This window comes from Polypterus senegalus, chromosome 3, assembly GCF_016835505.1.
Source record: "Polypterus senegalus isolate Bchr_013 chromosome 3, ASM1683550v1, whole genome shotgun sequence".
NCBI classification, from domain to species: Eukaryota; Metazoa; Chordata; class Cladistia; order Polypteriformes; family Polypteridae; genus Polypterus; species Polypterus senegalus.
In genome coordinates this window covers 137,951,080-137,974,354 of record NC_053156.1, presented here as the reverse complement: position 1 = coordinate 137,974,354, position 23,275 = coordinate 137,951,080, and positions in this window count along the sequence as shown.

The window sequence follows — 23,275 nt, the reverse complement described above, 5'->3', positions numbered from 1 at the left end:
GGGGATTTCAGAAAAACCTTTTTATTTCTTAATTTTATTTAACATGTGAAGCAGTTTATTTTATTTTTATCTACTTCTCCATGAATATCTGTATTAAATAGGATTTGTCCACATGGTTTATTTTGTTATGTTATTTTTCCAAAAGTTTTCTTACACATTGGTTCAAGCATAGCAATGTAAAAGTATCCAAGAGGATCGGCAGTTATGTCCATTCATCCTCTTCTTTATATAAAGCTGAATATGTTTTTAAGGGTACAATGAACTTTTCAACAAGGTGGTATTAGCAACAGCTAACATATTTAAATTACTGCAAACACACAAAGCCCATCCACTTACATACATTTTAAATCCTCTGTACATCTAATTTATCCCAAACTATATGCTGTGCTTACACAATGCAATCTTTAAAGTGAGCCTGACTGCAGGTGTCCAGCAGTAATGGCTGTACTTTCAGCATGTGCACAGTGGACAGCAGAGATACATACTGTACTTCGATCTTTCAGTGACAGTAATTGCTGTCGCATTTTCGATTAAGACATCAAAATGACACAGCTGTAGTGTGCTATTTTAGTGTAGAAGCACAGGAGAGTGGTGCTGGATACGGAACAACAGGAAACTTCCTTTTAATATGAAGCTAAACTGTAATGATTTTGTGAGCACAATCTGTGTTGCAGAAGAACTGTGGCCTAAAAGTGTCTCTTTCTGGGATGGGCTAACAAAAAACTTTGCGCTTAATTTAACCCCATACCTTTACTTAATTTTGTGAAAATTACAGCAATGAAGATAAAAACTGAAATAATGACTTGTTGTCATTTCAATTTTTATAAAGTGCTTTAATGCAATTTTTGCACTAGGATTTTAAAATAATGGTAAAGAATAATGCAGGTGAGCTTCCTGCAAAAGCAATATTTAAATGATAATCCTTTGAATATCTTGATGAAATATTTGAATTTTTAGGGCAGCACTGTGGCACAGTGGTTTGCTCTGCAGGCTCACAGATTATGGGTTTAAATTCCACACCTTGATGTTATCTGTGTAGAGTTGCCACATTCTCCCTGTGTCTGAATAGGTTTTCCCTCTCTCGTATCTCCAAAGACATACATGATAGGTGAATAGGAGATTCCAAATTGACTTCACAGGAGTACAGGTTTGTGTATTAGTGGATACTGTGAACCTGATTTGGATTAGGTGAGTCTGAGAAAGATATATTACTGACATACATAAAACATTAATCTATATGTAATTATTTTTCTTCCTGTTTTTTAAGAAAATATAAAAATTATATCAACAAAAAAGACATAAAAATGCATTATTAGTTGATAGAGTTTAAAATTGAACAAAGTACTATTGAAAGGGTTAAAGAAGGCAGCCTGTCCTTCTGTTTTCTGATTGTATGTACTGATATTTCAGGGTCATGGGGACAGAAAACCCTACCCCAGCATCTCCATAGACAGGACTCTGGTGTATCTTGGTGTGCACTTCTGGCAAGTTTATAGTTATTATTCAGTCTTGGTTGCATGTCTTTGAGATATAGGTAAAAAAAAAACACCTTCATGCAGGCATATGGAGGACATGCTAAGTAAAGACTTTACTAACAACGGACTAGTGAAGGAGGAGCATTTTTGTAGGCATGATGGGCTTTACAGTATAGTACTACTACATCACTTTGCTTCTGAATAATTAAATGAATTAATGGAATAAATATTTGTGACCAATATTTAGTTCTTTTAGACAAGGATGGCACGTTAAATAAAGCTGCCTGAGTCGATACACTTAAACCACATATAATACATAATACAATGCTGGGTATACAATACAATACTCCAATGATACAGTGCATCCTTGGAACAACAGGAAAATAATAAATATTGTTTTTGAAAGAAATTAATAACCTTAATAACATTCCCAAATTTAATAAAACTTTACAAAAAGTCAATCCGTATATATGCAATAATATATGTGAAATTCTGGAAAATGAACTCTAATATCAGCTGTTGACACGCAGCTTCAAAATGCGCATGTGGTGATTTGATGATTGGAAGCGCACTGTTGGGAGAAGTGGAGTAAACTGCAGTTATAAATCATTTGAAACTTCCATCCATCCATTGTCTAACCCGCTGAATCCGAATACAAGGTCATGGGGGTCTGCTGGAGCCAATCCCAGCCAACACAGGGCACAAGGCAGGAACCAACCCTGGGCAGGGTGCCAAACCACCGCAGGACACACACAAACACACCCACACACCAAGCACACACTAGGGCCAATTTAGAATCACCAATCCACCTAGCCTGCATGTCTTTGGATTGTGGGAGGAAACCGGAGTGCCCGGAGGAAACCCACGCAGACACGGGGAGAACATGCAAACTCCACGCAGGGAGGACCCGGGAAGCGAACCCGGGTCTCCTAACTGCGAGGCAGCATTTGAAACTTTTAAAAGTTAAATATTTCTTACAGTTTTTAAAGACAGTATATAAGTTAGGTACTTACTGTACATACATTATACTTAACTCTCATTTTTAGTATATCATTCATTATGTTAAAAAAAAAAACTCACCACCTCACTCCATCCACTGGCCCTACTCATAAACCTGCTAGCCTTAATGAAGTAAAAATTCACAATACTTATGTCATTCTCAAACCTTTTGGCCACGACTGTACAGTGAATACAAAAGAACAGGCACAAAACAAAAAATACACTCAGAAATCAAATAAGCTACAAGTATGTTGTCCGTCAACAGTCAGTATTATAAATGGGCATGTTCATGAACAGGACTAGCATTCAGTCTAAAGCATTGAAAACACAGTTTTAAAGGATAAAGTACTTGGTGAACCACCATTTCTCAAAGACCACTTGTTAAAATGAGTCCTCAGTCATAATGAAACTGCCTTAAAATGGTATAACTCATTTCTGTTTACATGTTATTATATATCTTATTATTGCACAATTTCTGACTTAACCTCTGAAATGTTCATTAATAATTTACCTTTAGAATACAACTTTCCACCCAAATACTTTTTCTTAATATTTTCAGATCCTCTGACAAGATCACACCTTAGCTGCAAACTAAAAGACGGACTGTAGCAACATCTTTTACTCTTCAAGATTTCATGTTCTGAATATTTCCATTTGAATTTTAAGATTTTTTTTTAACAAAAGAAAGTTAAGTATTTCTCATTTAATTGAAGAAATGCCATTGGTTAACTAATACTTACCCCTATTTGTATAGATTGCTCTGTCACTTTAACTGTATCCTTTGAACATGCAGTGTTAATTAAAATCTCTCATTTCAGTCACCTGTTTATAATTGTGATGTTTCATTAAAGAGATGAGTAATTTAGAAATTACATGTTATGAATTCAGTTTTGAATTTGTAATTACTCAATAAACCATTGTAAATAGATTCTAATTTCTCTGAGTATATTATAATCATGAAGCTATTGGAACACTGTCATGGAACATTTACTTTTATTAAAAAATACTTTAGATTCAGAGTCCAATATTTAGAAGGAGCTAAGAGGAAAGATCCTTTCTCTGTTAACTGTAAGCTGCTGTTTATGTAATTCAGCTGCCAGTTTTTGCTGGATGCTGTCAAACGTTAGAATCATAAAGTGCGTCATTGATTAATCTTGGCTGCAGAGTACAAGATAATAAATGGCATGTTGCCTTACATGAGACTTGACCCAGCTTTTTTCCAGTACTTATAAACTACTGGAGGGTAATATAAAGGTCACATATGTGAGCATCTCAGTGTGAGATAGATCGATATGAAGCCTCACTAACGTTTTCCTCAATGTAAGCAATGAACCTGCGCCACAGGGGTTAAAGCATGTGAAGAATGCTAGGCAGAGATGAATGCTGGCAGAATTCTTAATAAGAAAGGAAATAATACTGAACGCAGACTCCTAAACATGTAGAAATGTCCACTTAAGGAAAGCATTACTTAAGACTGCCTGAAAATGTAGTTTGAGAATTGGCAATAGACATGCCCAAATTATCAACCTGTTCGTACATCAAATATTCTAATACAAGGAAACACACGAAAGTGGAAAATCTTTGTGCTCCAAAGTATGTTATCTGGAGCAATATTTTACGAAAAGGGCTTAGTGTAAAACAAACAATTGCAACTAAAATTTTGATCTTAAAAAAATTATAACCTGTTTTTATGAGGGAAGCAAACAGATAAGTGGAGTTTCAGCTTTTTGTTACAAGTACCTGGAGCCACTATTAGTCCCGGTGGCATCTTACAATCGTGGTTAGTTCTTTTCTCCTATATTAGGATACTGCTCTTCTCTCACTATGGAATAGCAATCCATGGTTGATGGTATGTAAATGGATTAACACTTTAAGTTTAGAATATTTTTGTTAATTTCTGGTTTTGCAATTACTATGCATTGTCACACATACCAGAGGGTCATCTTTCAGGTACACCTAAAGTTATATCATCAAGGGGCAACAGGGAGCACTGGCATTAACAGACTTGTCTCTTTCTTCCCTTACAGCTTGCAGAAGCTGCCCCTTCAGGGCACCCAGCCGAAGGATGCCCCACTGCTTCCTCTCCACAGCAAATAAGGGCAGAGTGACCGCAGAGATGGGCATCGCATGCTGATGTAGATGTGGCTGAAATATACGCAAGCCCGTTTTGTTTCCTGCCATGTGAAACAAGAACTTTTGTTTACCTTTAAGCAGCTCAAGAAAAGTGCACATTTTAGTTATTTTTCTGTTATCTCCCTATTATAAAAAAAAAAAATCCTGGAGACAAACAGTAGGGTGACAAGACGTTAAAATCACGGGAGATACTTAAAAGACTGACAGTCCTGGGTCAATCTCTTAACACAAAGTCTCATGTTTAAGGTCCCCGCGAGACTGAAGAGATTGGCCACGGAGCGTCTCGCGGGGACCTTAAACATAAGACTTTGTGCTAAGAGATTGACCCAGGACTGTCTCGCGATGACGTAGAACATGAGATTCTTGCAAGACACGCCCTACTTACAACCAAATAAGAGCAAGGGCAGCAACACACTCAGTCGTGTTTTGGCTTTGAGCACACACAGATCCAGGGCTCTCAGCGCATATAAAGTGTATAAGGACAATACATTATAAATGAAACAAGACGACTAAGCGAAGTAGAAATTATGAAAGTAATGATAAGTAATCAGTATCAGCCCGGAACAAGTGGAACTGAAAAAAAAAAAGCACGTCCAATTCGGACGTTGGCAATATACAAATGCAGAGCAGGTTAGAGATTATGAAAGCAGTGGAATTCGAAAGGCTCAAAAAAAAAAAAGTTGGCGTGATACACATATGGAGAAAGTTAAAGAATATGAAAGTAGGAAAATTAGAAAGTATAAAAAAAAGAAAGTAAAGTTCTCAGTAGCGCAAACAAATGGAAATTATTACTCAAAAAAGGGAAAATAATCACCATGGACCAGGTGTCATTGGAAAAAAAAGCAGGATAAAGCGAGGTCAGAAATAAAAGACAGAGTAGAAAACAAAGTAAAAGTCATTAAGAGGTTAAAAAACAAGGGGGCCAAAACACATGCAGAGCAGGTTAAAGATAATGAAAGCTGGAATTCAAAAGACTCAAAAAAAAAAAAACGTAGGCGCGAAACACATGCAGAGCAAGATACAGAATATGAAAGCAGAAAAAAAAATGACAGTATCAAAACAAAGAAAGTAAACATCGCTTAAGCGCAAAGAAAGAGAAATTATTACTCTGAGAAATAACGAAAAGGCGAATAGAGATCGAATATATGGACATAGGTGATATGTCAGAGGTATGTACAGTAAATATTGTATGGCTTTGAAGTTTAAGTCAAGTGAATTTCAAAAACAGAGTTTACCTCACATGCATTTATTGATTACTTTGCAAAAACAATTATTAAGTGCTGATGATGTAGATCTTTTTGTCTGTGCTGAAATTTCAAACAGAGAAACCTATCCTGAATTATGGTACAAAGTTATTAAACACATGTGTCACGGACCTCATTAAAAAGATTCAGAACATTGGGACTCGAAAAATTTCAAATATTGTTTTTACAGAAGTTCTGAAATAAAAGTGAAACTAATGAAATAGCAACAATTCAAAGAAAAAAAATCTTAAGTGTGTATCCGGAAAAACAAAAATGGGAGTTGGTGAGCAAAGCAAGCAGGGGGTGAAGCCCCCTAGTTATTTATGAAAATAATATTTGTTGCCGGCAGGCACCGCAACTTGCGGTCATTTTTTTGCACCGTTACAGTGTTTATAATAGTGTTGCATATGCTGCACTCAAGCTGTTTACCATTGTATTGTGATCTTGTTTTATAAAGACTCTCAGTATCTGATGTCAATTACTTTATATAAAAGAGTAGGATGTTTAGATTCTTTCTGAATTTATATTTTTAACTTTTTGTTTAATTATTTTGTTGTATGGCAGGGGTCCTTAAGTTTGTTATTGCCAGCCCTTGCCGATAAAAGAACTTTTTGTTTAATGGTTTTTAAGTGCTTTCAATTGGCCACATCAAATCATTCTTATACTATAGATTTTTTTTTGTTTTTCATATGAGAGTATTATCAAAATTATTTGTAGGCCAGATCAGATCAGTAATCCTTAGTCTTTTGTTCTGTGCTCTTCCACACATATGAATTATTATTACATCTTGCCTGAAGAAGGGGCCTGAGTTGCCTCAAAAGCTTGCATATTGTAATCTTTTTAGTTAGCCAATAAAAGGTGTAATTTTGTTTGACTTCTCACTACATTCATAATAGCTAATATGGTACAACACCCTAGTTCTATAAATATATCAATTTAAACAGTGTCACAAGAATGAGTCGGAGACATCATAAAGAGTTAAGGCAGCCACCCGTATATTATTTTCTTGGCTGCAAAAGTTGCTTTTTTTTCATAGCACGATGTGCCTAGGTCAGAGTCCAAAACAGATTGCCTGTATGGGGGCAAGATGGCAGTTTAAACAGCCCAGAAGGGAAAAGATGTCATCGGTGCAGGAACTGGGAGTGGCATCCTCGTGCCCGGAAGTGACATCCTCATCGGGGCTGGAAACAGGCGGGATTTCCCGGGAAAGGTCTGCAAGGGACTGAGAGAGATAGTCAGTACACTCCGCTGCCCCCTGGCCTGGCGTAGAATTACTATTGTTTGTACGTGTATTGTGCATGTGTGTGACAACAGTTACTTATTGATCAATGCATACAGGTGTAATCAGGACAAGGTTAGATGGTGAGCTGCTGGTTCTTTAAATATTTGCATCTCATAGTTAATTAGTTGTATCATCCTTATCAATACTTTCAATTTTCCAGGTTTACTCAGATTAACTGGTTGGCCATCAAACCTTTTTCTTCCACATTCAGTGGTTGGGCATACTTTGGAGTGACAGCCATTCTGTTCATTTCATATGATAGCACCTCCAACCATGTTGTCTTTGACTTTCTTCTTGGCCTCATCCCCTCAACCGCCATGTTGATGCACCTCATCACCCAGTCATCGTCTCAAATCATCTTAGTCTGTTTCTTCCTGTTGCACAACAATTTGTCTTCACTCAGCATTTATCTTTCTCTCACTTTTTTTCTAGCTTTCTATCCACAGCAAGAAATACTATAGCCAAAAATGATGGTTAATAAACAGAGCAAAGGTTCAAAAAATATTAACAAACACAATGCAAAATCCAGAGGCAAGGTGGAAAACAAAGCAAGGGGTCAAAATCCAGAAAATCACAAAGTAATGGCAAAGCAAAGAGACACAAGAAAACACTGCACTCTCAGCACATTCAATGAACCGCCAAAAACTATGGGAGGCCCCTAGCCTCTATATAAAAGACAAGAAACACAACTGTGAACACGAGCCAAGTGGGAAAATTCAAGCTGAAACATGGTACACCCTCCCCAACGGGGTTTGTTCTAGACACCCCAACTTCCTTCATAATGTCCAAAATGTCCATAATCTACAAGGACCCCCCATGGGGACATCAAGAGAAGACCTGAAGCAGAAAGAAGAATGAAGATCGTCACTTTGAGGGATTCAAATAGTCTTCCTTCACCAGGCGACCCCAATAAGGTATACAACACATACATCTGGGTGCCAACTCCTATTCGTCCCAGCAAGACAGAAAAGACAAGCAAATGGGCATCACCAGCAGGGAAGACAAGGCAGGCATCTGGACACCACCTCCTTGTGGTCCCAGCAAGGCAGACGAGACAGAGATCTGGGCACCACCTCCTGGTTGACCCCAGCAGGGCAGACAAGACAGCTGGCTGGGCACCACCTCCTGGTAGGATGACTCTTAACAGGGATAGCAAGGCTGAAACATACAAACTGAAAGGTGAGTAAATAATTTTTCCATTCATCTCTAGTGCCTCTAAAGTACTTGACCATAACCTGAGAACAGTTCTCTTCTTGGGATCATCTTGGGCAGGGTGCCCCCTCTGGGGGTCACCGTGGACAGGAACACAGGCAAGGTTGGCCCCTCCAGGGTTCAACATGTACAGGAACACAGGCATGGAGGCCCCTCCAGGGGTCATCACAGGCAGCAACTTGTTTCCCAGCAGGGCTGACTCAACTGAAACTTAAAGGCTTAGAGTTAAGTGTTTTTGGGTTTTACTCCCCTTTAATGTTTCAGATGATTCAGACTGAAAAGTGACTTGGAATGAAGTGATAGGTTCCACTAACATAGCTGTAGAGAATTAATTAGAGGCATAGATTGTGCAGATTTACATGATTCAAAAAGCTCCAGAACAAAACAAAAGTAGCAGTCTCGAGATATTCTGTAGAGAATACAGGAGAAGTAACTACAGGAGCAGGATTACTTGACTCAGCCCTAGTCAAAATCATGAAGGCTACAATTGCATAAACCACATGCTAAGGCTTTGGCAATTCGAAAACCTGCTCAAAGAAAACAGGAGTAGCAGGCTTGAAACATTCTGTGGTGAAGACAGGGAATGTAACAGGTGCAGGTTTACTAGACATAGCCCTAGACAAAATCATGGAAGGCTTAGTTGCAAAAACAGCATGTTGTGACTTTGGCAATTCAAAAATCTCAGCAAAAGAAACCAGAGTAGATGGCCGAAAGCATTCCTTGGCAAAAATAGTGTCCTTGAACTTGGCTTTTACTTGTGGCTTTCATGCTGCTCCAGTCACTGGCTTGATTGGAGGTGCCGATTTACATTCTGAAGTTGTAATGGCGCCATGCTCCTTTTTGTAGTGGCAGCATTTCTTTGCCTCTCCACAGTACAAAATTCTGTCCTGAACCTAAGCAAACATCATCGTGAGATCATAAAAAATGTCATCCTCCTACAGATAGATTATTCCAGCTAAGAAATCTATAGCCTCAAACAATTGATCTTCAATTTCCTTTATTTCATTATTCTTTTGTAGCTGAATCAACACCGATAGGCCAATCCTCCAGGCTTCATAATATGAATGAAAATGCACATCAGCAATGTCCACTAAAACTTTCAAAAACGGTGGATCAAGGTGCACATTACATTTTTTTTTTACTTTCCAGGCAGTTTATTCTGTCAATCTGGGAAGTCCCAAAAGTACAGGTACAAAATGCTTTCAAAAGTTGCCCACTAGTGGGGGAAAAAACACCTTCAAAAACTCCAACTAGAAACCCAAAGGACCAAGCCAGATATTTATAAAATAAAAGGTTTATTTTGCAAAAGGCTGTGAAATGCACAAAGCACCATTTAGCACAAGGATTTGCCTGAATAGGCAAGGCGGTCCACAGTGAACAAGATGTCATTACAATAGCCAAAAATCATGGTCATAAAACGGAGCAGAGGTTCAAAAAAACAATAAACACAGTCCCACTGCAAAATTCAGAGGCATGGTCGAAAACTGAGCAAGGGATCAAAATCTAGAAAATCCCTAATATTAAAGCACAGAAACACAAGAAAACATTCCACTCCCAGCACGTTGAATGAACCACCAGGAACTAATGGGAGGCCCTCCCTTAAATAGGGTGGAGGGCAGGTGGTCCCTCCACTTTGGGAGCCAATCACAAAACAAAAGGGACATTACCTAGGCCATACCCCTTTTCCATCACACACACAGAAAAAGGAACATTTTAAACAAAAGAAATATTAACATAAATTAATAATACAAAATTAATCAATACAGACATGAAACACAACTGTGAACACTGGCCATGGGAAAATGCAGGCTTAAACATGATACTAATGTTCTTTAAAGATTCATCAAATGTATCCACTGAGATATAGCGAGTGTTGTATCCTGTGACAAGAGTAACGTGACTGAAGCACACATGCACACACTCACAATGGTCAATTAAGCAGCAACAATTCATGTAAACTGCATTTTTTTGGACTGACTGCTTGAGGAAATAAAATGTGAAAATAGGGAAAACATGTAAACTTCAGGAATCCCTGCCAATAAAACATAAAGTGAATAAAACTTAAGTATAAATTGCCAAATAACACTAAACATAGAGGCTTCCTTAGAAGTCAGAATGGAGGACAGAACCCAGCATTTCTTCCAAACACTCCTTTCCCTTTTAGTCACTACCATGTCCACACCTGCGTCTTCTTTCAACATGTCACCTGCATAGCATAAATTCCATACTTTCTTTTAAACACACATTTACATTTTCTACATCAGCTTTCTGCACCAATCTCTCACACTTTCTTACAAAGTTCACACGCATCACCTGCAGACCCCTTTTCAAAAAGACCAGGAAAAAATGTTATAGCTTTGCATCCTATTCCAAGTTTCCACGCCAAGCTGTAACACTCACTGTTTTGCCACATGGCCAGTGTGGCAGACGAACAGGGACCGTGCTCCACCAGGATGCCTGGAGGGCATCCACCCTGATTTCCATCAAGGACCACGAATACAGAGCAGGGAAGCTCAACCTTGTGGGAGTCCGTGACCAACCCCAGGGGGCGCCTGGTTGGTTCCCAAGCCCTGGAGGACAGCACTTCCGCCACACCAGGAAGTGCTACCAGAAGACCATCTCAGAGCACCTGGAGCACTTCCGGGGCGTTATAAAAGGGGCCGCCTCTCTCCATTCGAGGAGCTGGAGTTGGGAGGAGGAAGACAGAGCTTGCGAGAGAGGAGTGGAGGCAGCCAAAGAGAGAAAAGGACTGAGGAGTTGTGAGTGAGCTGAAGAAACTGAAATGTAAATAGTTGTAAATAAACAATGTGTTGTGGACATTTGGTGTCGTGTCTGTCTGTGGCCGGGCTATCTTTTACATGGCATCCCCGATGGGACTCTCTGCCTGTTTCAAGGCAGGGGCCCATTGAAAATAATTGGTAAAGTAGCCCGGCACGGTGGCACAAGACACACGCAGTTTTGGCATGGCGCAAAATACGTGTGCTCCTGTGATACTCGCACGCTTTGTGTGAGCGACTCAGTTCCCCTTGCTAGTCACCATAGGCCCATGAAGGCACTGCCTCTCCCCGATGGGAAAGAAGACAGCCAGGCACGGCCTGAAGACAGGCAACTCGAGGGTGCCTGTCGCCGAGGAAAGGACCAGCGGGCCTGAAGATGCAGCCAGGCCATAGAAGCTACCTCCGGAGGAAGAATTTTTAGAGTTAGGTACCGGACCCCGAGAGGGATTGCCCGGGGACGCGAGGCGCGGTTTTCCAGGTATATATCTCGTAAGGGGAGACCATCCAGAGGCGTTTGGCTGGCCGAAGGACACCGATCCCGGTGCCAACGGCAGGACAAAGTCAGAGGAGGACGGGAGCCTGCTGTTGTGGAGAACATCTCAGTTAGTGAAGGAGCGCCTGGAGTCTCGTCTCCTGGGGAGTGACCTTCCCCCCTCTCCAGAGAAGAACCCGACACATGTCTGCACATGATGCACAGCATGTGTATGGCTCACGGCCAGCAGGTAAGGGCAAGCAGAATGCGAATCCCCTGCCAACTGATTTAATGTCTATGCTTGCAGCAGTATGAGTGCTGGAGGAGATCCCTCAGCCCGTCTGGTTGGCTTTGCAGATTTTCTGCTTCCTCAGAGAGACCATCAAGAAACTTGTGGAAAAAGTGGGCACGCCCCTGTGAGTGAAGGGAGTGTGTCGGTGTTATGAGTGCCATGGGACTGATCATACTCAGGACTGATCATACTTGGGCCTTTCTGTTCAGGAGAAACCCGTGGATTCCAATGCACCGACCCCCTCACAAGAAAGGAACCAGCCCTCGCGGGACAGGCCACTTCGCCCTACGGGCTTCAGCTGGGGGTGGGGCAGTGGGGCAGACGACCAGAGACCTTGCCCCACCGGGACGCCTGGAGCAGGGAAGCACCAGGAGAGGGGCAATATCTCCTGTTGGTGCAAGAGGGCAGCCCCCCTGATTTCCATTAAGGACCAAATACGGAGCTGGGAAGCTCAACCCTGTGGGGGTCCATGGCCAACCCCAGGGGACGCCTGAGCCCTGGAAGACAGCACTTCCGCTACACCAGGAAGTGCTGCCGCTTCAGGAACTGTGTACGCCCGGAGTGCTTCCAGGCACAAGACCATCTCAGAACACCTGGTGCACATCTGCGGCATTATAAAAGGGGCCGCCTCACTCCATTTGAGGAGCTGGAGTTGGGAGGAGGAAGACAGTGGCTTGCGAGAGAGGAGTTGAGGCGGCCGAAGAGAGAAAAGGACTGAGTAGTTGTGTGTGAGTTGGTGGAACCGAAATGTAAATAATTGTAAATAAACTTTGTGTTGTGTACATTTGGTGTCATGTCTGTCTGTGGTCGGGCTATCTTTCACACCAGGCATTCATCTCTTCCACCTCCATCTATCACCTCATACTTTCTTGCATTAACCTTGAAGCCTTTCTTTCCACTCTCAATTGAAAGTTGCTTAAGGAAACAAGTTGCAATTAAAAGCAGTGAATGCAGGTGTTTAAGACTAAAAGAAGCAATTAAAAGCTTTCTAACAAGTGAGTTAACTAAAATGAAGCAGAAAAAAGGTGCTTGAGCAAAAATTGCTTTAACAGTAATAATTGGTTTTAGATTAAAAATTAAGTTGGAAAAAATCCTGCAGCTACTGTGGTCTTCTAGAACCAAACTTGATGATCATGTCATATGGCAACACATAACATCCACAATATAATTGTATGCTAAAGGAAACAGATGGTTATATCAAAAATGACAGATCCCAAACTTACAACAAAATGTGTTATTTTTTTTATAGTAAATAGCTGCACTTTTAATTTTTTTTTGAAAAATCTAATGGGCCAGCTTATCTGGGCCTGTATTTATCGTGTGTTTTAGAATTAGTCCTAGGAATTGCATTAAAAGTCACACTAGGATAAGAATTTGCCCTACCTCAGATTAGGACTTTAGAAGTATTTACAAAGCATCATAGTCCCAGTCGCAGCAAGGAGTAGGAGGCCAAATCTGAGAATGAAAGACGTCATGACTTCACACTTTGAGCCATAAAGTGCAGGTCGTGATGATGATATGTATTTTTCTGATACTAACACAGAAGGTTCACTGGAAACATAATAATAATTCTCAAAGTAGAAGATAGAAAACATAATAGAGTATAATATTTCACTAAGCTGCGTGTAATTGTTGCCTTTTTGCAATGATATGAATAATATTAAAATGAACACCGAAAAGAAAAGGACACACACACACACATATATAAAATAAAGTAAACCCAGAATTTATTTAGCAATGAATGCTCCAGAGATAGTTACTCCCTTGCATCCTATGCTTGCTGGGATAAGCTTCAGCTTCCTCACAATCTTGCTCAGGATAATGCAGCTTTAGAAAATGGATGGATGGATGATGCATAGCCATACTTTCAGACGAATTGCCTCCCTGCTCTTATGGCAACAGAAAATGCATCATAAAGTAACACTTATACTGAAACTATCCATGTCTATTCTTGCACTGTTTATGAAGTCACAGTCACTCTACCAGTGTCCCTTTTTAACACTATGCCATATTATGTACAGTGGTGTGAAAAACTATTTGCCCCCTTCCTGATTTCTTATTCTTTTGCATGTTTGTCACACAAAATGTTTCTGATCATCAAACACATTTAACCATTAGTCAAATATAACACAAGTAAACACAAAATGCAGTTTTTAAATGATGGTTTTTATTATTTAGGGAGAAAAAGAGTCCAAACCTACATGGCCCTGTGTGAAAAAGTAATTGCCCCCTTGTTAAAAAAATAACCTAACTGTGGTGTATCACACCTGAGTTCAATTTCCGTAGCCACTCCCAGGCCTGATTATTGCCACACCTGTTTCAATCAAGAAATCACTTAAATAGGAGCTGCCTGACACAGAGAAGTAGACCAAAAGCACCTCAAAAGCTAGACATCATGCCAAGATCCAAAGAAATTCAGGAACAAATGAGAACAGAAGTAATTGAGATCTATCAGTCTGGTAAAGGTTATAAAGCCATTTCTAAAGCTTTGGGACTCCAGCGAACTACAGTGAGAGCCATTATCCACAAATGGCAAAAACATGGAACAGTGGTGAACCTTCCCAGGAGTGGCCGGCCAACCAAAATTACCCCAAGAGCGCAGAGATGACTCATCCAAGAGGTAACAAAAGACCCCAGGACAACGTCTAAAGAACTGCAGGCCTCACTTGCCTCAATTAAGGTCAGTGTTCACGACTCCACCATAAGAAAGAGACTGGGCAAAAACGGCCTGCATGGCAGATTTCCAAGACGCAAACCACTGTTAAGCAAAAAGAACATTAGGGCTTGTCTCAATTTTGCTAAGAAACATCTCGATGATTGCCAAGACTTTTGGGAAAATACCTTGTGGACTGATAAGACAAAAGTTGAACTTTTTAGAAGGCAAATGTCTCGTTACATCTGGCGTAAAAGGAACACAGCATTTCAGAAAAAGAACATCATACCAACAGTAAAATATGGTGGTGGTAGTGTGATGGTCTGGGGTTGTTTTGCTGCTTCAGGACCTGGAAGGCTTGCTGTGATAGATGGAACCATGAATTCTACTGTACCAAAAAATCCTGAAGGAGAATGTCCGGTCATCTGTTCGTCAACTCAAGCTGAAGCGATCTTGGGTGCTGCAACAGGACAATGACCCAAAACACACCAGCAAATCCACCTCTGAATGGCTGAAGAAAAACAAAATGAAGACTTTGGAGTGGCCTAGTCAAAGTCCTGACCTGAATCCAATTGAGATGCTATGGCATGACCTTAAAAAGGCGGTTCATGCTAGAAAACCCTCAAATAAAGCTGAATTACAACAATTCTGCAAAGATGAGTGGGCCAAAATTCCTCCAGAGCGCTGTAAAAGACTCACTGCAAGTTATCGCAAACGCTTGATTGCAGTTATTGCTGCTAAGGGAGGCCCAACCAGTTATTAGGTTCAGGGGACAATTACTTTTTCACACAGGGCCATGTAGGTTTGGATTTTTTTCTCCCTAAGTAATAAAAAGCATCATTTAAAAACTGCATTTTGTGCTTACTTGCGTTATATTTGACTAATGGTTAAATGTGTTTGATGATCAGAAACATTTTGTGTGACAAACATGCAAAAGAATAAGAAATCAGGAAGGGGGCAAATAGTTTTTCACACCACTGTATGTCTCTGACTCCCCCTTATCTTTTGCAAGGCTCTATTTATCCAATACCCAGGAGTCTCTAACTTCATGTGCCTTCTACGGCTTGTAAAATTTAATTGTAATATTCCAGGGGTTTATTAGAATGCAAACCTCAGTGTACTTGTGTAATATACAGCTGTCAATCACATATCCATCCCCCAATTATCTTCGGGGTAGTATGTACGCTACTGTACAGTAGTAGAGTTTGCCCCCTTGACTGCCTGTGTGGTGATACTGTGATATCGCTTTTGATTCACATATGTGTTCACCCACATATGTCGAAATGATCCTGATATGCATGCTAATTTGCACTGAGGCAGCTTGCTTTTAACATTACCTCACATGGAATCTTGGTAAAATGTATGTCAGTGTATCACCTTGCCTGCTGTAAGGGCATTTAAAGTATGGTGCAAAATTTGACAAATGGTTGGGTGTGATATATACAAATCATTATTACAAAGCTGCACACCCTCATTTTATATATATTTGTACAACTATTTTTCCATCTCCATCAGATCAATGTCTTTTTACAAGCTCATTGTTTCATGGTGTTTTCAAAACATTCAGCATTTTCTCTTACATTGTTAGTTTTTCCTGAACGCATTCTACAAGCAGCTCTTAGAGAGTTAGAACAACTTACAAGCTCTCTTAAACCCTGATGAAGTTAGGAGTAGTTTCCTAACATAGAAAAATTGATCAAATACTCTTACACCTAAGAGTGGGACTAAAATTGTGTTACTCTGTGAATTTTGAGCCAGTTAGGACCATTTTCTTACTTTGGGACATTTGATAAATATAGGCTTTGATCTTAGTATGTAATTTGGTAACACAACTAGCCTTTTAGGTTTAGTGCTGTTGCATTGTGTACCAGAGCTGCAGACTAGCAGTTGACCAAGAATAAGACTAAGTGCAGTTGCAGTGAGCTTATTAAAATTGAAGAAGTGAAACAAAGTTATGTACTAAGTTATTCCACCTCGAGAGCAGAATTAACTGACTTAGTGTGGTGGGCAATATTTCAAAATGAATCTGCTCACATGAGACAGACTGTCACAGACAAGAAAAAGTACAAATATGTCAAAACAAATATGGAAACCATATAGAAATGTACAGTGTGGCGGACGAATGGGGCTCTTGCCCAGCCGGGACACCTGAAAGATGGAGATGGCAATACCTCTCATGGGACACGAGAGGGCAGCCCCCCAATTTCGCATCAGGGCCATGGGACTGGAGCTTGGAAGCTTAACCCTGTTGGGATCATAGCCTCTGCCAGGGGGCACCTGGACAATCAAGGAGCCCTGGACTATGGAGGTGGAGGACAGAGCTTGTGAAGGGAGGAGTAGAGGTGGCAGAAGAAGGGAAAAAGAGAAAGAATAGAGATAAAGGAAAAGACTGAGCCTATTGTTGGTGATCTGAGCACTATGTAAGGTGCTGTGTACTGAATTAACACTAGAATTACCAGAGCTTATGAAAAAACCCGTAGATCCGTCTCACTTTAAAATCGCTTCGCACCTCTCCATCAGCGTCTTTTGTCCTGTAAATGTGTCGATAAGCAGCAAGCAGCCTACTATAACTGACTGCCACAGAGTTTTCTCATCTCAAGTCTGTTTCCCTGCGTGTCAGTTGCATAGAGTGAGAAGTCAAGCACAATGACACCTTTTATAAATACTATATCGTTATTTGGAATACATGCATTTCATGTGAGTACCGTGTCTACAACAATCTGTGTAAACACATTGTTAAAACAGAAACGTTTTTCATGTTTTAGTAATAATTGACAAAATGTAGACATGAAGTGTATAATGTGTGAAGCCTGAATTCCATATATCAAATACTGTAAACACTTTCACAAAAGGTACAAATATAACAGAACAAGAATATAACTGCAGAAAAAGAGCTCACGTTAGGGAGCAATATTGACACGCATTTGCTACGACCGCTTTGGTGGCGCAACGTTATCAACAACAACAACAACATTTATTTATATAGCACATTTTCATACAAAAAGTAGCTCAAAGTGCTTTACATAATGAAGAAAAGAAAAATAAAAGACAAAATAAGAACTTAAAATAAGACAACATTAGTTAACATAGAAAAGGAGTAAGGTCCGATGGCCAGGGTGGACAGAAAAAACAGAAATAAACTCCAGACGGCTGGAGAAAAAAAAAAAAATCTGCAGGGGTTCCAGGCCACGGGAACGCCCAGCCCCCTCTGGGCATTCTACCTAACATAAATGAAATAGTCCTCTTTGTAGTTAGGGTTCTCACGGAGTCACTTGATGTTGATGGTCATACAGACTTCTGGCTTTTAATCCATCCATCATTGTTGGAACATCATGGTGCTTTGAGTAGATGGTGGTGGCGCAAGCCACCACCAAAAGGATACTGGAAAAGGAAACAGAACAGAGAGTAGGGGTTAGTACAGAGCCACCATGAATAGTTATTATAATGAGTTGGATATACAGGGTATCAGGATTTTAATTACAGTGAAGTTATGAGAAGGCCATGTAAATGTAATGTGTTTTCAGCAGTTTTTTAAAGTGCTCCACTGTATTATGGCAAATTCCTGTTGGCAGGCTATTCCAGATTTTAGGTGCATAACAGCAGAAGACCGCCTCACCACTTTTAAGTTTTGTTCTTGGAATTCTAAGGAGATACTCATTTGAGGATCTGAGGTTACGATCTGGAATATAAGGTGTCAGACATTCCGATATATAAGATGGGGCGAGATTATTTAAGGCTTTATAAACCATAAGTAGAATTTTAAAGTCAATCCTGAATGACACAGGTAACCAGTGTAGTGACATCAAAACTGGAGAAATGTGCTCGGATTTTCTTTTCCTAGTTAGGATTCTAGCAGCTGCATTCTGCACTAGTTGCAAATGATTTATGTCTTTTTTAGGTAGTCCTGAGAGGAGTGAGTTACAGTAATCTAGTCGACTGAAAACAAACGCGTGAACTAATTTCTCAGCATCTTTCAATGGTATAAGAGGTCTAACTTTAGATTTGTTTCTTAAGTGAAAAAATGCTGTCCTAGTGATCTGATTAATATGCAATTTAAAATTTAGATTGGAGTCAACAGTTACCCCTAAGCTTTTTACTTCCGTCTTGACTTTTAATCGTAATGTATCCAGTTTATTTCTAATAGCCTCATTGTATCCATTATTGCCAATCACTAAGATTTCAGTTTTCTCTTTATTTAACTTGAGAAAGTTACTATTCATCCATTCAGAAATACAAGTAAGACATTGTGTTAGTGAATCAAGAGAATCGTGGTCATCAGTTGCTATTGATAAATACAGCTGTATGTCATCAGCATAGCTGTGGTAGCTCACGTTGTGCCCTGAGATAATCTGACCTAACAGAAGCATGTGGATTGAGAATAACAGCGGACCCAGGATAGAGCCTTGTAGAACACCATATCGGATATCATGTGTCTTTGAGTTGTAATTACCATAACTAACAAAGAATTTTCTCCCTGCCAGGTAGTATTCAAACCAATTTAAGACACTGCCAGAGAGGCCCATCCATTGACTAAGGCAATTTCTAAGAAAAAAATGTTGACTTGTAATCAAGGCTTCATGGATTCAACCCCAGACGAGTCCGTTTTTGAGAAGTGAGGTGCTCTTATTCTTACTATCTTAGAATAAAAACATACATTTGATTTCAGTCTGTAACAGCCAGTATAAATGTATTATACTTGTAAAGGTTAGTTTTTTTTTTTTTTTATTCAGTTTTACTTTCTCAGTTGCGTTCACAATCCCACCCACCCCATCTGACACTGCTGTTTTCACATAACGACATGCTATAACAGAGGTGAACTCAGATGCTAATGACGGTTCTACATCAGAGAAAGAATGCACGTTGCACTTTTGCCGTCAGTGTACTTTGTATATGTACATGGGAAGCTCTGCAATTTACTTGCGACTTTACACTGAAGGAAGTAAGTAAATAAAAAAGGTAAATAAGTAAACATTCCATCTGGCTCTTATATACAAAGTATATATAAAGTGTCCCTTTAAAATGAGAGGAATGTGCAGCTGCAAATCATTAACTGAGAAGCGTTAATTGCTGACACACTGTCGGTAACAGGTAGTCAGACAGCCATTTAAGAAAACTGTGGAAGCCAGAACAAGATTAGGTGCAGATTAATTAATCCTGGAATTGATCTTGTTCTGGTGTTCACAGTAACAGCACTTAGACCTGAGGATCGTCTCCTGTTACTTAGTACTGTACTATGTAGATGTCTTAGTCTGCAATTAGTACAATACTAACTCAGGTACACTGCAACTGACTCAAAATGTCTAACAGAGTTTCAAGCAAGAATGATGAAAAACTCTGTGCCACTCAGGTCAACATTTGCACAAATAAAGATTTAGAAACAAATGTTGTGAAAAAGCAAAACATATAGAAGACTGCCTTAAAGTGAATTTATCTAAAAAATGATAACTATCATGCATTTCCAAAACATAATTTAAACACTCTTATTAAAGACTCCATTTCCTTTCAAACTTGTATTTTGGCTTTGACACATTCTGACACAAGAGACAACAACTGACACTTAACTGGTACAGCTATTACAGTATAAAATAAGGTCATTTAAATAATATATGTAAGTATGTTGTAAATGAATTAACCTGTCTAACTGATAAATGACTCATAACAATTTCAAACAATCGCTATGCTTATCATTAGTGTGTGCATAAAAAAGTAAAAGCTTCTTTTACCATGTCTTCACTTTCTAACATAAAAGTTCCTTACACATCAGCTAAAGGCTTAAATGTTTGCTTTGAAGATTTGAACAACTGATTCAGTCCATCACATGGATGTACTTAGATATGGAAAGCAGTTCATCTCTTCAGGCTGGCATGCCTAAAAGCATAACTTAATGCATGTCATTAGTATGCACATACAGTTCAGCTACCCTGATATTCTGCTGCTTCCCACAACAAAGAAAATTTGCTTCAATCAGGCATCTGCAAGCTGTCCTTTTTTTATTATAATGTACCATGACTGATTTTACTAGCAGTGCATATATGAGAGTCCAAATGATGTGTACATTTAGAATGTTCCATAAACATGTTGAACACTAATGATTTGATAGTATACTGCAGGTAGTAAAGTGTATTGTTGGTCAGATTTTGTATTAATTAGTGTGTTGTTCTAAAATCTGTGATACAATATGTTCAGTAGATAAATTAGATGTGTCCAGCATAGCATGCAGAAGTGTTTAGAGACTATGGTAGTATTTTGGATGATTAGACTATAGCTAAGTTTAAATTTATTAATCGGTATTAACAGTTCATCCTAAATAAAAAACCTACCAGCAAGTGTGTGACTGGGACTCCAGGGTTGGTTTCATTCTTTACACCAGTGGTGCTAAGTCTCTTCCTCCATGCCCTGAAGTTAATTAAGCAGGTTCAATAATGTATCGTGTGCATGATTATAAACAAGGAGTTATTAGACTGAGACCAGTCCAAATCAATTCATACAGACATAATATAAATCATTCACACTTTTTAATTAAACAGATTTTGTAGATCAAGATTCACTGCTTCACTGCATTCAACATTCTGCTATTTAAACTCTAATGCTGTTTGTACTTCTTAGTGAGCAAGAGAGAACATTGGTATTTCATTTATCATTCTGTTGTTGTGTCTGTTTAAACACAAAAATATTAAATTGTTTTTTAATAAGAATGCAATCTGCTGGTCATGCACCTTTTATTGTTATTGTTTACATGCAAATGTGCATGGCACTGCTTCAGAGCAAACTGTCTGGGATATATTAACACATTTCATAAATGTTACATCTCTGATTCAGTATGTTTCACCAAGGAAAAAGACACTGGGAAATACATTAACGGTCTTTGAATTTGTAGATATACCTTACTTACCAGCCATACTCCTGCCTTACATCTTTTGCTGTTGCAATAGGTTTTGGCTCCCTGAACTTGGACTAGAATAGAGATGGAAGGATGGGAAGTGGGAGTATGGAGCCGTATTCTACTGCAGTATGCTTATTTAACCTGAGCTACAGCTTAGGGACAATTACTTGACTGAACCACCTAATTAAATTCAAATCATATAGTTTTGCCCGTAGCTATATTTCCTCTGTGCAGCATGTTTGAGCATAACATCATGGTTATACAACTTGGAAAATTTTATAATTATGCTATTTTTACATGTTTGCTTGTAGAATTGAATACTTTCAACATTTCATGCAGAAACACATTTTTCCTTATTAATACACTATCAAGGAGAATAATTAAGACCAAAAGCATCTGAGAACTGTATTCATTTCAATGTATTCGCTACATATGAGTGAATAATGTGTCTTAAATTTTTATGAATGGTGTTAGATACAGACAGTTGTGCATAAAATAACAACATGCACAAAAAAGAGAGCAATAAAGTAAAACATGTTTGAAATTAATATTCAATCTATATTATTCTGTTGAACAGCAGCATTCAGTATACTTGCTGTATTTAAAATTCATTGGCCTGGATTTTACTGCAGCAGAAAAATCTATTGAGATGCTACAATGAAAAAAATATTACACCAGAACTTTTATGGAATTCAAAATGTTGAAGTAAGTTAAGAAAAGAACACTAATATAATTAATCTGAATCAGTCAATCTGCTCTATTTAGACAACAGTTACTAAGTTTGTATGGTGCCTCACATAGCACAACTTAATCACAATGATGTTTACTTGATTCCATTAGTAATTACAATTCACAAGCTTACTGCCTATAAATTACAGTTTGTTTCTGTGTAGCACATGATGCAATGGTTTGCAGGATAAAGTAAAGCCAAACATGCTTTTTCTTTGCTCCTAATATTTAGGAGCCCTATATTTTATGATTATCTTTAATCTGGTGATATAGGAAGTACAAAAACCTACAAGATGAATTTTAAAAAAACATTTATCATAAACTTGAGAAGAAACCACAGGCACAAAAACATATTTGTTTAATAGACAGATGAAATTTGTATACAGGAACAACTTAGCCTAGATAGTTTCAGTGAATAAATAAAATATGTACATCTCTAATGAAATTTCACATAGTGCTAGTAACATAAACAGCTGGAAAACAAGAACAAACATACAGACAGCCCTTTTATAACCTTATAATGAGTCAAAAGTGTTTATGGGAAAACTAAATGAAACATAAAACATTCAATGCCTTGGCCAATTTAAATGCATTTTATAATTGCAGTTCTAATTTTGGTCACATTTAACTAGTCACATACAAATGTAGCTTGCCTTCACCTGACATGAAGTGACTCTGAAAATGGCTAATCCCTGTAGGGTTCCCCTGAAAGTTTGTTGAATTCACAGCATAGAGATGACCATAATATACAAGGAGCTAACAATAATAATATTAATATTGATGGATTTTACTGTTGCAATGTACATCTGAGAAGGAGAGTATATCAAAAACTGCAAGTGGGTTATATGTCTGAGAAGACTGTGATGAAGGAAAAAAATGTATGATAATGACATTGTAAAGATCATGTCATTAGTCCAATACTGACATTATAGTGATATTCTGATTCTTAACATACAATAAGTATGAATCGCCAGAGACTAAAATCAATAACCACAGTGTAGGACAAAATGTTATTGTCCTGGCATTGCAGGTGTGATGCCCTTTCCCTTCGAATCCTTGGATCTAATCCCCAGACAAAAAACAGTATATCTGTTTATTCCAACAAGTGTCAATAAACACATTGC